The 15,292-nt window shown below is 39.2% G+C and overlaps 1 protein-coding gene across 1 annotated transcript in view; it reads right to left on the bottom strand.

The window, feature by feature from the left end:
* BMP6 (bone morphogenetic protein 6) overlaps positions 1-15,292 on the bottom strand; it is a 219,385-nt gene that overhangs the window by 7,761 nt on the left and 196,332 nt on the right. The window lies entirely within an intron of this gene.

Below are 15,292 nucleotides of genomic sequence, written 5' to 3'. Positions count from 1 at the left end.
GGACTTGACTGAAAAACAAGTAAATGACAAAACATATCAGTATTGATATCAGGTGGTGGGTTGGCAGTATAGTTGATTAAAAGACATCCTTGGAGTCAGGAAGACCTATGGTTCAAGATGTGCCTCTGACACATAATGGATGCCTCTGTTACCCTGAAAAAGTCATTTGTTTCTTGGTTCCATAGGCAGTCCTCTAGACTGTGTTACAGACTAGCTATTAATCTTTATTGCTGGAGGAAATTTCCACATCAGGAGTTTCTCACACCAGTGAAATTATGTGTATATTGGCACACACATGTCTACATATACATATACAATTGATATATGTGTGTACATAGGCATACATATGTATATGTATGTATATTACTGTGTGTATATAGACATATACCCATCATAAGAGTCTGTTACTCTTTGTTGTCTTATAACTGGTAGTAGAGTAGAGATCTAGGTTCTAATCCTTCCTCAGGTATTTATTAGACTGGTAACCATGGGTAAGTCACTTTAACTTTCTGAGCCTTGGTTTCTTCATTTATAAAGTGTATTGTCACAATAATATATCTTTAAAACATATCCCACAAAGTTGCTGTGAGGATCAAATGATATACTGCATTAAATAATAATAGTAATAATAGCATTTTTAAGTGCTCTATATGCATTATTTCATTTGATATTCTCAACAACCCTGTGAGGTAGGTACTATGATTATCTTTATTTTACAAAAGAGAAGGGAAGGATTTGGCTAGGGTCACACAGCTATTAAATACCCAAGGCAGGATTTGAATTTGGTTTTTGTTTTTACTCTAAGCCTAGTACTTTGTCCACTCTGTCACTTAGCTATCTAAAAGTACTCTGTAAACCTTCGAGAAGAACTAATAATTAAATCACTTGGGTGCTTCTATTTCTCCTATATTCTCCTATTTCTCAAAATGAAATAGAAGAAAAAATGCCACTTCCCTTTGTACCCATATCACTTAATATATTCTCAGCCAATAAAAGATTGATGATCTCATCCCACCCTGCACAAGAGGAGTCAGAGCCCAGGAACCTATAGAAGGCCAGAATAGTAAGACCTATTGGATTATTATTATTATTATTGAATAGTAAGTCATTGGATCATGGCTTTGGAGCTGGAAGGGTCCTTAGAGGTCATTGACTTCAACTTCATTTGACATATAAAGAAAATGCAGCTCAGAGCCATGAAGTAATTTGCCTAAGATCACACAGGATGAATGAGAACTTGGAGTCATTAAAAAGCATTGGTACTGGACGATAATTTTTGTCTTTTTAAGAAGTTCATTGGGACAAAATCTCAGCCTCATCATCAAATATGACCATCGTAGACTCAGAGCTGGGAGCACCTCAGTCCAATACTACTATCTTGAAGACTTCAGATCTTTAGTTTTTGTGATCTTTCATTCTTTCATTCAACAAGCCCACTAGCAAATGTCCACCATGTGTCAGGAACTATACTAGGGCTGTAGATACAAAGGAGCTGACATTCAACTGAAGGAAAACAACACATACACAGAAAAGATCAATATGGAATATATACAGAAAAACTATAAATTAATTGGAGGAAAGGGTGTACAAGTACTTAGGGAAGTCAGGATATGTTTTTGAGTAGAGGATTCAAATGGTCAAACCTATTCTGCCCTTAGCACAGCGCCTTAATATTTATTGAAAACTGAATATCAACTTGGCAGCTATGGGGAAGATGATCAAAGAGTGGGAAAACTGAAACCAGAGAGACTATTTAGAGGCTGCCATAGTCCATTTGTGAGATGATAAGGCCTTAAAAAAGGATGATGTGTATGTAAGTAAAGTGAAAGGAACAGATTTGAGTGAAGTGGAAGTAGAATCTACAAACCTGGCAAATGATTCTATATGAGGAATAAAACAGAGTGAAAAGTCGAGGATGATTCCAAAGTTGAGAAGCTAGCTGACTAGAAGGATGGTAGGGACATTGACACAAATAGGAAAGTTGGGAAGATGAGGTGGTTTGAGGTGAAAGACAAAGATTTTATTTGGGACATGGTAAGTTTAATATGCTTATAGGTCACATTGTTGCAAAATGCCCAAAAGGTAGCTGGTGATATGGGACTGAGATAAATGAGGTTATGACTGAATATAGATCTGGAAATCTTTAGCACAGAGATGATAATTGAATCTATGGGAGCTGATGAAGTCACCAAGCAAGAGAATAGAATGAGTAGAGAAAGCCTAGTATAGAGTCCTGTGGTACCTCAGGCAGAAAGTGGGAGAGAGACTGAGAAACAGTACAGGTGGAAGAACAGAAAACCAAGAGAAAACAATATCCTGGAAACTCAAGGGGAATCTAAGACAGGTTCTTAATTTGAAGTGCATGAACTTTTATAAAAACCATTTTTAATAACTTTCAACATAATTTGTTTTCCTTTCTAATCCTATGTATTTTATTTTATTCACTTAGAAACATTATTCTAAGAAGGGGTTCAAAGGCTTCACCAGATAGTCAAAGGAGTCTATGAAAAAGGGGTAAGGGCTCCCAGTCCAGAAGGAAAAGGTAGTCAACAGTGCCAACTGCTTTAGAGAGGACCAAAAGAATAAAAGGACATTGGATTTGGTAATTAATCGGTCAGTAACTTTGGGAAGGCAGTTGTAATTGAGTAATGAGGTAGGTAGGAAATCTGATTGCAAAAGAACTGAGACATGACTGGAATGTGAGAAGACACATTTTACTTCAAAAACTCAAATGTCTCTATGATGTCATTGATATGAGAATTACCCCCTAACATCATGACTCCCAACTCATCCATGTTTGCCCACTCTTCCTGACTCTTGTCCATATCCTGTCATCAGTTTTCCTCAAAGGGTCCACACGCTATTTTAGACTTTCCTCACTTTCTTTTCATATCTGAGGACACCACTGTCTGTGTCTTATCCTTTGTTCTTAAATAAAACCAAACTTTTTCTTCACATAGGTCCCTCTCTCTAGACTCCCCTGACAGAATCACAGAATCAGGAAGTGATCTCACTAATCACATTCTATATAATGTGCTCACTCCACAGAGAAGGAAACTGACCCAAGGGAATTCTCTGGAATTCACATCACTTTGCCTCTTCAATATAGAGTCTGAAGCAATACTTTGTGAAAGAGACACTCCACCCTGCTACCCTAACCACCATGTACCTGACCTACACACCAAAAATGGAACACATGGCCCAAATCCTTGATCTGGGTCTTTTCCCACTTTGCTTCACTCTAACAGACTGTCAGTGTTCCAGTAAAGCAGCCTTCTAACCACCTTTTCTGTGCTGGAGACCAAAAATCTTTCAGAGGGATGGAAACCTTGAACTGGAATGTGGCCTGCACATGGGATTGGACAACAAACTTGTATCTGGACAAAGGCAGGTGAAGGAAACTTTCTTGATGCCTGGCTCTCCAGACTTTCCATTTCCCATGACACAGATGCCATGATGACATCACTGATGGTACGCTGCACCTGGGGCTTCCCATCTATCTTCAGAAACTGCATGGCAGTTTCTGTTTGCTTGTGAATTTGCTTCTATTTTGACCCTCTCCATGTTGAACAAAGACAACTTTCTATGTTAAGAACAGCTGTTTCTTTTAGAGTTGGACACTGGCATTTTTGTTGTTTCATGAGGATTGGGGCCGGCAGGAGGAAAAGGAGGAATTTAACTCTCATGTTTTTCCTCCCCCAGATAAGCTTACGCCATGCTTGTGTTTCCTTATAACTTCTATGTTAAGTTCTGGCAAGGAATATATAAATATTTACAGAGGTTAATTCCCCAAAGAATACTTCTGACTACTCCTAGGTAGTCGGTTTTCTGGGTTCCGCAGTGAATTTAGCGGCTAGGCCATTTTTTTACCCCTAGGGCCTGACAGAAGGTTAGAAAATGACCTTTCCTTCCTTGATTTAGGTGATTTGCCTGGATAAAGCCAGTGTAAGCTGATCACAAAGTTAATAATAACCCACTTAACATGAAAGTGATCTGCTTGGATGGGATAAAGAAAGATGCCAGGGGGCAGCTAGGTGGTGCAGTGGATAGAGCACCGGCCCTGAAGTCAGGGGTACCTGAGTTCAAATCCGGCCTCAGACACTTAATACTTACTAGCTGTGTGACTCTGGGCAAGTCACTTAACCCCAATTGCCTCACTAAAAAAAAAAAAAAAGAAAAAAAGAAAGATGCCAGGTCTCACGCAAACAGGCATTGATCAGAAGCTGGTACAGGGAAAGGTGTGGGGTCAGAAAGAGGCCCATTCCCATCAAAGCAGTAGGATTATTGCTCTATTCAGACAAGTGCCGAATACAGAGAGTCTGCCCTTAGGAAATTGATCTAAGAGGGGACTCAAGTGTAGGAGAAATGCTTGAGTAACTTCACTTGAATTATTCTGGTGCTGAACATTGAAAAGCAAACTCAGTCTTCATTTGGCTTCCCAAGTCAAATCCCAGGTTCTCCACAAGCTGGAACACCCTGACTTTCTAGCCTTTAATTACACTACTCCCCTCTTTTTGGGCAACCCATCGAAATACACCCCATACTCTTGCCTTGGCACCTTTATTTCCACTCTTCCCTATTCTTGTAATGTTTCCCGGCCACCCACTTTTGCCTGTTGAAAGCTTTTAAATACTCCCCAAAATTGAGACTTTAGGGGTGTAACTAAAGTGCCTTTCTTCTCCCTCCTTTCACCCCCTCCCCAGGTGAATTGTCTTTTTGTACCACAGATTTTAAACACCTTAGGTGACTGTTTCTTGAGTGACAATAGCTGAAAAAAAATCAACAACTTGTTAAATAACCTTTTGATTAACAGCTTTTCTGATCTCTTTGAGATATAAGCCCAGTAGTGGTATCAGTGGGTCAAAGGGCAAGGCACAGTTCATTGACTTTTGGGCAATAGCTCAAGATTGCCTTCTAGAATGATTGAGCAACTTCACAACTCGATCAACAATGCATTAGTGTGCCTGTCCTCCCGTAGCCTCTACAACAATTGTCATTTCCCCTTTTTTTGGTCATTTTTGCCAATCTCTTGATTGGGATAAGGAGGAATCATAGAATTATTTTGGTTTGAATTTGTATTATTGATCAAGAGCATTTTTCATACAGTTGCTAATAGCTTAGCTAGTTTCACGAGATTTAACTAAGCTATTTCTTGAGTAACAGATTTCATATATATATATATATATATATATATATATATATATATTATCCCCAGGGCTTAGCACACTGACTCACACTCTGAAGCTGAACAGAGTTGGTTTGGAATTAGTGGGAGAGGGTAAGGGGAGACAGTCTATAGTGTATACTCTCTGGATTACTATAGAATGGCAGATGGCAGAGCCCTTAAGAATATTTTTGGTTAAGTCCATTTTCCCCATTTTCCCCTACACTGCACACTCTCTCCTCTCTCTCTCTCTCTCTCTCTCTCTCTCTCTCTCTCTCTCTCTCTCTCTCTCTCTCTCTCTCTCTCTCTCTCATTCTTGCTTTCTTTCCCTCTTTCCCTCTTTTTCCCTCTCTCTTTCCCCCTTTCAAAAACAAACAGGTAGGTGTTACAAAATGAATGGGAACACCATAATGTATGGTGGTTACCTGCATTTCCCAGATGCCTCTCCAGCCTAATGGAAAAATGAATAGCTGGGGACAAAGGTATTGAAGCTGTCTATGACCTGGATGAATTTTCTTGCCTCTGTTGACCTTTTCGTATGCAACTGAGATACTCCGAGACTAAGGTCTCCTATAAAGTGAGGCACGTTTTGTTTACAATGGAAAAGCTTCTCTGTTTTTGGCCTTTAAGATCTTCAAGTTTGTTGAAATATGTGGGACACACTAACAGAGAGAATTGAGAAGGTAGGATTTGATTTGGGGACTAAAGAATAGGTAAAATGGAGGGTAAGGAAGGACATCTCAGGCATAAGGAAAAACATGAGTCAAAGGTAGGCGAAGAAATCCACACAGGAGGCTTGGGTGTCAAAGGATTATCCAGTATCCCTGGAGCACAGATTATGCATAATATGAGAAAAGTCTAGAAAGGTAGGGTAGAACCAGGCTATGATGGATTTTGGCAAAGGAATGTTGATTTTATTCACTAGGCAATAAGAAGTCATTGAAGATTTTTGAAAAGAGGTGTGTCATGACCAGATTTATACATAAGGGAGATTATTCTGGCAATAGTATAAAGAATGAATTTCAGGGGGAATAGATTAGAAGTGGGAAAACTGGTGAAGATTTTATTGTAATATTTCAGGGAGGGGCAGCTAGGTGATACAGTAGATAAAGCACCAGCCCTGGATTCAGAAGGACCTGAGTTCAAATCTGATCTCAGACACTTGACACTAGCTGTGTGACCCTGGGCAAGTCACTTAACCCTCATTGCCCTGAAAAAAAAAATTCAGGTAGAAAGTAATGTGGGCCTGTATTAGGGTGGTGGTGGTAGAAATAGAGACCAAGAGTATTGTATATTTCACTTTGAATTTTTTTTACAGAGTTTAGACCTATAATTTCACCATTGGAGGACTCCTTTTGTGTTAACTCCCCCAGCAATAAAGATTGGCAATGTATCTATAACTTAAAATCTTAGTGTGCTTTTGTTGTGATTCAGTCATTTTAGTCATGTCTCATTCTTCCTAACCCCATTTGGGATTTTCTTGGCAGAGATGCCTCTGAAGTCAAAGGTCTTTGGTTCAAATCTTACTTTGATGCTTAATAACTTTCTGACTTTGGGAAAATCACTTAACCTCCATCAGCCTGTTTCCTTGTCTCTGAAAATAAGGGGGTTGGACTATATGAGACCCCTTCCATATTAATATCTAAGATCTCATTTCTAATCATTGGAATCAGGGCCCTTGGCTTCACTTTGAGCACTTTTTCCCTCACTTTACTTTTTTTTTTTTTTGGTGAGGCAGTTGTGGTTAAGTGACTTGCCCAGGGTCACACAGCTAGTAAGTGTTAAGTGTCTGAGACTGGATTTGAACTAAGGTCCTCCTGATTCCAGGGCCGGTGCTCTATCCACTGCGCCACCTAGCTGCTCCACTTTTTTTTTTTTCAATGAAAAAGCCAGACTGTTTTGACTCATATAGGTTTTTCCTCCTGTATCAAATGAATGTCAGAAAAATACATTCTGGATGGCACAGGAATGACAAGGCCAACAAGCCAATCTCCCAGGGAAGGTGAACTGAATCGCCAAATGAAGCAATGATCCCCCAAACAGCCAGCAGGGAAGCTGCAGCCTCGGGAGCTAGAGAACAACAATCAAATTCCAAACCAGCTCCCAGAGGGCCCTGGCATCCTGTCAACTGCCCTTTTCCAACACTGACTGAGAGGGAATGAGAAACACATGGGAAGAAACTAAGAAGAAAAAGGCAGAAGAGATAGAGGACAGAGGAAAAGCCAAGCAGCCAGGTGGAATGAGAGGGCAAATGAGAGAAATCAGGTCTCTGGCCCCTTCCTCTTCCACAGCCCTTCAACAGGATTTTCTTGGGGCTCTGGTCACATGATCAGGCTACAGGCCCAGGCCTGGTCAACCTCACAGCAGGCTACACATGAACATACCCTGTTAGAAAAATGCCAGAACAGCAGGAGGTCAGGATGGAGTAGCATTTGAAAATCTGAATTTTCCAGCATCTCTGAACTCGAGCTACAAATTTTCCCCAAAGAAAATCTATTTTTGAAAGGAACGATTAATTCATTTCCTCTCCCTTTCCCCCTCTACCTCCTCTCCTCCCAACCCCAATGCGTAGCCTGGGCAGGGACACAAAAAGTGACTGTGTTGAAATGGCACCTTCTTTCTCCTTTCACATAGCTGCTCCCTCCATATCTTCAAGCCTTATCTGCTGACTCCAATCCAGAATAGGTTTCTGGCTCCTGTTAGCCTTACAGAATCAATACAGCTATTGAAGGACAAGCTGGAGGCTCCCCAACTCACTGTGTCACTACAATGCAGGAGGCAAGGTTACCATTCCAGGATTCTGATTTCTGCTTTCAATCATCTCAAAAGGTACTGGGGGTGGAGGGGCAGGGAACAGTTTGGTTCTCAGATTCTGGGCTTAGTTTACAACAATCTAAGTGGTTGGTATGGAAGGAAAATTGAGGTCCCTCCTCCACAATTTCTAGGCCTCGCAAGCTCCATTAAAACTAGGGGTAACTTCTATCCCTTTGCAGTCACTTTCTTAAATGTAAAAACACAGTGTAATACCAATGATCTTCAAAATATCCTGAAGGTCTCTAACCAACTAGAGATTCTATTACGTCTTTTATACTCTTATTTCTTCATCCCTAACACTATGGAAATCATTTCAAGGATTTATTTTCTATGTAGAAGTTTACCCAGGTCCTTGTAATTCCTACTCACTCCTTATGTTGTTTGTCTTTTGGCCTTCACTAACCATTAAATGCTACAAGAAGCTCAGAGAAGGAACAGGAAGTAAAAATTAGGAGTCTAATTTAGGAAAGGAGATTAAAGGTGTAACAAATATGAGTTTGGCATATTTGTTTTTAAATAATCCATGGGATCTTTGTTCTCTACAACTATGAAAAAGAAGTTCAATTTTCGAATTAAAAGCTCCTGAAAAAAACTAGTCTTTCTGTATTTTTTGTTCAAACCAAGTTTTAGGTCTTTCCACATCTTTCTGCTTTTAATAGCAAAACGAAGGTTAATATTATCTAGCATTTATATAGCATTTTAAGACTTGCAAAGCATGATACATGTTATCTCACTGGATCCTCACAGCAATCCTGGGAGGTAGGTGCTATTATTATCCCCATTTTACAGATAAGGAAACAAAGGCTAAAAGAGGTGAAGGGATTTTCTCAGACTCCCAAACTGGCACCTATCGGAGGCAGAATTCACACTCAGGGCTGCAACACACTGTACCACTATACCACATAGCTACCCAAGAACTCCAAAGAATATAGCTTTGAAAGCCTTGAGGGCTAGAAACTTTCAACATCCCCCACTCCTTACCTTTCCAAAGTTTATCAACTTCCTATCTATCAGATCCCTGAGTGAGAGAACAAAACATGGGAATTATTGCAGAATTAGGGGTAATGCTAGACACTTACTAAAAAGCTAACCAATATCAAGAAAGATAGGCCAAGAGAGGGGCAGCTAGGTGGCCCACTGAATAAAGCACCAGCCCTGGATTCAGGAGGACCTGAGTTCAAATCCGGTCTTAGACACTTGACACTTACTAGCTGTGTGACCCTGGGCAAGTCACTTAACCCCAATTGCCTCACTTAAAAAAAAAAAAAGTAAGCTAGACCAAGAGAGCTAGAGAGAAACAGAAACACAGAGACCAGCAAAGTCACAGCATATATGGGCTCTCTGAATTCTAGGACAGATGACTTCAGAATCATCACTAACTTATTGGTTTTTAATGCTGGCTGGACAAAAGATCAAAAGAATTCTGAATTCCATCTTTGTTCTAACAGCATGTACACAGGTCCTAAGTGAGTCCTCATTTGAGAGGTAATTGTTATTCTCTATAAAGAAATTGTATGGGACAATCAATACTAAGCCAGTTATCTCCTTGGATGTCCCTTTAGTTACTTGTTTATCTGGATTATTGGGAAGGCAAAGGGATTTCTTTTATTAGTATCTAACACATGAATAGCTTTTAACCTATCCCTACAGTTTAGAGGAGAGATAGCCATTCCTCACTGTAGACCTTGCTTCCAAATGAATGTTATTGTGGCAATAGCTTGTATGTTAATTGGTAAAAAGAAAAGAAAAAAGAAGAAAGGAAGAAAGAAAGAAAAAGAAAAAAAGGAAAGAAACTATTTTAAGCCATTTGGGGAAAAAAATTAGACATTCTTCAGCATCATTGTGCTATCTACCTCACCAACCTGAAAGCACATTAAATTCTTCCCTGAATGCCTTATATCCTGAAGATGAACTCTACATTCACTACCCCAGCACAATTCTTGCCAAGTGTTTAAACAGATTAACCAGTCTCTGAGATGACAATAAGAGAAAGACACCATAAAGACTTCATAGGATTTAGAGCCAGAAGATGCTATAGTGATAACCTAGTCCTGTCCCTCTTTTTTTACAAACAAGAAAACTGAGGCTGGAACAAGGAAGAAGGGAAATGTGAAGGGAAGGCAGCAATGAAAACAGTTTCAAAGAACACAGTAGACTGGTGACTGCCATTGAGGTCCATGGAATTTCTAGATTCCCTAGAATCCCTGATGAACTACACAGCATGGGTTGGATTGAGACTAAGAAACTGTGTGTAAAAACAATACTGTCCAGATGACATCCAAGACCACTAGAGAAGTGTAGCACTAGCCAATGACCATCATTCATTCAAAATGGACAGCTGCAAAGAAGCTAGAGCAAGTGGAAAATCATCCAGGGAGACTTTCATCCAAACCCATCATCCAGTACATTTGTTTTTTGAAAGCCTAGCTTGAAAGCAAAGTACAGATGTTACAACAGAATTGGGAGGAGGATTCTTGGCCATTCAATTGTTGTGAGTGAGCTCTGCAGTCTCAAGCATAAACAGTTATGTTCCAAAAATAGCCACATATTTCACTGTCATGTTCCAGCCCGATGACAGCCAGCATGATGAATTATGGTAACTTCTTTACCCAGATGCAGAACAATCTCTGGTGGGTTTCTTTTGGTTGTTGTTTGGGTGGAGATATGCTCATTCAGCAAGAGCACACTGCAAAAGAAGGGGGCAGCAGAGGCAAAATAATCTCTACCTCATGTCTTTTAAAAGGTTTTCAGAAAGAAAAATATATTGCTTGAAATTCAGGCCAGGGACTGAAACTTAGTCCCTGCTGGATTTTGAGTTGGAGGACAGAGGTTCAAATTCTGGCTCTGTACTTTCTACTTGTGTGATCCTGGGGAAGTAATTTCATCTCTCTGGGCCTCACTTTCATCCTCTACAATGAGAAACTGGACTAGATGACTTCTAAGGTGGCCTTCTTGGTCTAAATCAAGTCTTCAAAAACCTTGACTCTACAGAGGCATGCTTTGAGAGGGCCTACGTTCCAAAGCCAACTATGTTGCCAATTTCTAAGACCACTGGCAAGCTTCCTCACCTCTTTGGGGCTCTTTTTCCTCATCTGTAAAATATGAAAGTTGGACCAGATAATCACTAAGATCCCATTCACCTTTAAATATCATAATTCTGTAGGCCTATTGTGGGATTGTGAGACAAGAAAAATATGGAAGAAAATTCTATATTGTGTCAGTTCATTGGAAGACCTTTGTCTATGGATACATGGCTGCTGTCATCCAAGAATCCCTGTGATTTAAGGAGGGCCCCTTAGCATATTGGAAGAGGGTATTTTTAGAGAGAGTTGATTGGCATCAGAAACCCTTTGCAAACTTTGGCCATTTCAAAGACTTTTGACAAAGATACTTTCACTTGAGTGTTATTCTAAAAAGGAAAATTCAAGAAATAAAATGTTGGGACAGAAGTCAAGGAAATAATGCCAATACTTATATCTTACTGTTAATAAATAAAAATATGATATTCATATTCATTTTATAAACCCATCAAATTTAATAGGATCTACAGGAGTTTTAAAAATAAAAACTGGGTCATAAAATGAAAATGAAAGGAGCAAGAACAGCATGTTTTCACAATGAAAAATTGGGATGGGGAAGATTGGGAGGGAAATAAAGCAAGTAAAATGTTTAATCTAAATAAAGGTAACAAACATGTCAGTGGTTGTTTCAGTCTCTGGTATCCCTCTAGTCAGCAACAAAACTCCCTAAAATTCATTCGAATGAACCCAAATTAAACAGCTATTAACTTCCTCATATATTCCAACAGTCAATCAGTCAGCATTTATTAAGTGCCTGCTATGTGCCAGGCACTGTGCACTAGGGATACAAAGTAATGCAAAAGACAGTCCCTGCTTTCAAGGAACTCATTGTATAAAGGGGGAGATGACATGCAAACAAGTATGTACAAACGAGATAAATACATGTTATATGGAAAAAAAAACCAGCAGAGGAAAGGCACTAACATTAAGGGCCACTCTATAGAAAACATCCACTTCCTAGTAGAAAGCTACCACATTATTAACCATATTCAACAACAACTTCTGCAGTACAAAGAGAAAACATTTCTCCTTTCTCTTACCCCAACCCTAACTGTTCCAATGTTAAACACAGGAACACCCATGCTGTGCAACATTTCCAAAGGATGCCAGCACAACAACAAGCAAAATGCTATGTCCCATCAGTCTGCAGATCCTCAAGTCTCAGAATTAAGGTACTGGTAAAAACAAATAACAAATTGGGCCAGACCCTACCAGCAAAGAAACTTCTCTCAAAGGAAATGGTAACTTTGAGAAGTTGTGTTAATTCTTTCAGGCCACTGAAGCATCACTTAAAAATAGCAAAAGAAACAAGTAAATGGAGCATGAAAAAGCTGGAAGCAGTATCTCACTTGCTCCCAAGGAAGAGGGTACGAACAAGAGGGGGAAAATTCTCTTCATCTTCGTGGCTCATTCCATTCTTCTTAACTACAAGAGACCACTCAGCAAAACAATCTTTAGTGAAAATTAATGACATAGGGGCAACTCTAGTCTAGAAAGCACAAGTGTGATGATGGGAGGCTGGCCAATGAAGGCTGAGTCCTGAGAGGATATGAATTTAATGAGCCTGCCTCTTAGAAGTACCTGATGACATGGAATTGGGAGTGGGGAAGATGATGTGTAGGTAGGGTAGGGAAGCGGAAGTTTGCTCTCCACTTCAGAACATGCTTAAGTACTCTGTGACTGTTTCTGGTCCCCTAAGCATGCGAAGAAACAGACTTTGGATTAGCTGCTGAGACAAGCCTTTCCTGCCTACAGAGAACTGATGTAAACCTCCAGGTGGGGAGAGTTCTAATGAAGCCATGAACACAAAACTCTATTGTTACATCTCTCTCTGTGTCTATTCTATTCTGCCTTCGATGAAAGAGTTCTAGAGATGGAACAGACTAGGATGAGAACTTGTGAGCTTCAGAATGTTGAGAAAGCTGCCACAGGTCCATGGTTGGGAATCCATGCCAGAATTTGCTGCCATCATATCCCCAGGGATACCTTGGGTACCTATGATACCAAACTCAGCAGTGAGTGGGACCCAGCAGCCAACATGCCATTTTCTAGAGTGACTTTGTCCTTAACTATGCCATATTTGGAAGTAAAGTTGTTGGGGTGAATGATATAGGGCAGGTGTTTTGTACTTCTAGCTATATCTTCTCAGTAAATATCCCCTTGTAAAGTCTCATTGATGATAATTGTTAAATGACACTGGGCAATTGATTAGTGGGTCAAGCAATGAAATAAGGGAGATACAGAGTATAACTGGAGATTCATGCTGGTATGAATACACTGGAATGGAGGCTTGAGCTGATGGTATTAGAAAGACAACAAGCACATTAAAGCTTTGTTATTGGGGCTGTGAGTTTATACAACTGTTTTGGAAAGCAATTTGGAATTATGCAAACAAAGTGGCTAAAACATAAATACCCTTTAACCCAAAGATTCCAGTAATAGCTATGTACCCCATGGAGGTTGCTGATAAAAAGAAAAGTCCTATATACAACAAAATATTTATAGCAGCACTTTGTGGTAGAAGAAAAATGAAAACAAAAGTAGATGCCTAGCAATTGAAGAATGGCTAAACAAATGGTAGTACATGAATGTAATGGAATATTACTGTGCTGTAAGAAATGACAAATATGATGAATATAGAGAAACAGATTTACATTAACTCATGAAAAGTAAAGTAAGTGGAGCCAAGAAAATGATATACACATTGATGACAACAATGTAAATAGAAAGAACAACAACTATAAAACAACTGAAAAGGAATGCTACAAAATTACACAAGACAAACTTGACCCCAAAGAAGAAGTAAAAGGATACACTTCCCTATTTTACTTTGCTCTGTGTGTGTGTGGGAGGGCAGGGAGGGCTATGGGATATTATGTATCTTGCCATATTTTTCATATCTATTATATCTATTGATTTTTAAAAAATATTCCTTTCTTTAAATAAATGATACGGGGAAATCAGGGTATGTAAAGCCAAAAGATAACAATAAAACATATTTTAAAAACATTTTTTAAAAGCCCTCTAACCCCTCATGGGTATCCCTATAACTTTGAGGGAAAGACCAATATTTATAGATTGTTAAGAGATTAAAGGAATCATAGCATCATAGATTTAGAACTTGAAGAGGCCCTATGGGTCATTTAGTTTAACCCTCTAATTTTACAGATAAGTAAACTGAGGCCCAATGAAGAAGTGATATTATAGCAATCAACTGAATTTATATATCTTTACAAAGAAGATAAAACATACTTCTTCCAGATACCACCTTTTTAGTCTCTCCTACAAGGAGTACCACCAAGTGAGGTGTTAACAGCTTCAGGAATCTGGATTTTTGTAAGTTGAAAGATAACTACTCACTATAGGAAAGTAATAATATTAGGTTCTTGAAAGCTATAGCAGCTTCAGTATGTCCTCCAAAATGTAAGGTTACAAATATGGATCTCATGATGAACTGTATATCTTCCAGATTAGCTACATTATGAGAGATTGGTCACCAAGCTAGCTGAAGGATAGCCACAACAAATCTCAAAGACCATTCACTAAAGACAAATCATAGAGGATTTGCAGCCTTGAACTTGTGGTGAGATTACCTACACCAATGAAATAACAGATTCTTGAAATGTTAAAGTTGAAGAAAAGCATAAATCCATGTGATTGGCCCCATAATTTGGGATCTCTCTCCTGCAGGGGAGAGGAGTTGGAAAAATCTAACAAAGTAGAAAAGAATCCTGCTACAAAAGATGACATACGAGGACCTCTTCAGCTTTTTCAGGCAATTCCAAAATTTTAACACCTAATCCTGATGTGCTGAGTGGAGGCGTCCAAGGTCTGGATAAATATAAAGGTGAAATGAATCTCACTTATTTGTATGAGATCAGGTGTTCTTACCCTGGGGCCTATGAACTTAATTTTTAATATACATAGATAGATGGATGGATGGATGGATAGATAATATTTCATTGAAATTTTTTTTTGTAATCCTATATATTTTATTTTATGCATTTAAAACTATTCTGAGTCAATAGGCTTCACCAGACCATTAAAAGTGTTGAAGACACAAAAAAGGTTAAAAATCCTGGTGACTGAATTCATGACAATAAACTCCATCGGCTATAGTTAGTGCATAGAATCTTTTCCCATCTTTTGTGGAGGCAGTTCAGCATTGAAATCTCTTGGTGATTAAGTATATCACACTAACAAAGAAAAGCTAAGATCCTAAAGGCACCCCAGA

This window comes from Dromiciops gliroides, chromosome 1 (genome assembly GCF_019393635.1).
Source record: "Dromiciops gliroides isolate mDroGli1 chromosome 1, mDroGli1.pri, whole genome shotgun sequence".
Classification (NCBI taxonomy): domain Eukaryota; kingdom Metazoa; phylum Chordata; class Mammalia; order Microbiotheria; family Microbiotheriidae; genus Dromiciops; species Dromiciops gliroides.
The sequence above is the reverse complement of the archived record's forward strand: the minus strand, read 5'-3'. Positions and strand labels throughout refer to the sequence as shown.